General features: G+C 35.5%; 1 protein-coding gene across 1 annotated transcript in view; it reads left to right on the top strand.

Annotated features, from left to right (window-relative positions):
- Positions 1–445, top strand: part of LOC119591029 (protein scribble homolog) — a gene marked incomplete at its 5' end in the record, with an annotated part of 112,139 nt that overhangs the window by 16,494 nt on the left and 95,200 nt on the right.

Below are 445 nucleotides of genomic sequence, written 5' to 3'. Positions count from 1 at the left end.
CTGTATCCCCAATTGTGGAAAGGACTTGTTTTATCTTGATACAGAAAGGCCCAGTGTTATTTTTGGCTCAGGGACTTCATGTTCCTTTTTGTATGACATGATGTTTGGTCAATTTATATTTTGGCTTTGATGATTACAACACCAAATTAGTGTACTATGTCACCTTATTTGTAAACACTTACAAACATGGCGAGCTGTTGACAGTCGCAGATGTTCTGATATTCCAAAAACTGGATTTTTTAGTTTGATATAAATGTGATTCTCTGAAAGACATTCTCTTGAAGCCACACATAAAACATGTTACATTATAAATGTCTGTGGCTGCCTCTTCCCCTCCCCCAAGCTTTTTCTTTTTTACTAATAGACATTTGTTAGAAGAGGTAAAGTAAATTAAGTGACGCTGTGATGTAGGGTACTTCATGTTTGTTTTAGGTATCATAGTATG

This window comes from Penaeus monodon, chromosome 28, assembly GCF_015228065.2.
Source record: "Penaeus monodon isolate SGIC_2016 chromosome 28, NSTDA_Pmon_1, whole genome shotgun sequence".
In the NCBI taxonomy this organism is placed as follows: domain Eukaryota; kingdom Metazoa; phylum Arthropoda; class Malacostraca; order Decapoda; family Penaeidae; genus Penaeus; species Penaeus monodon.
This window is presented reverse-complemented; position numbering and strand designations above follow the sequence as displayed.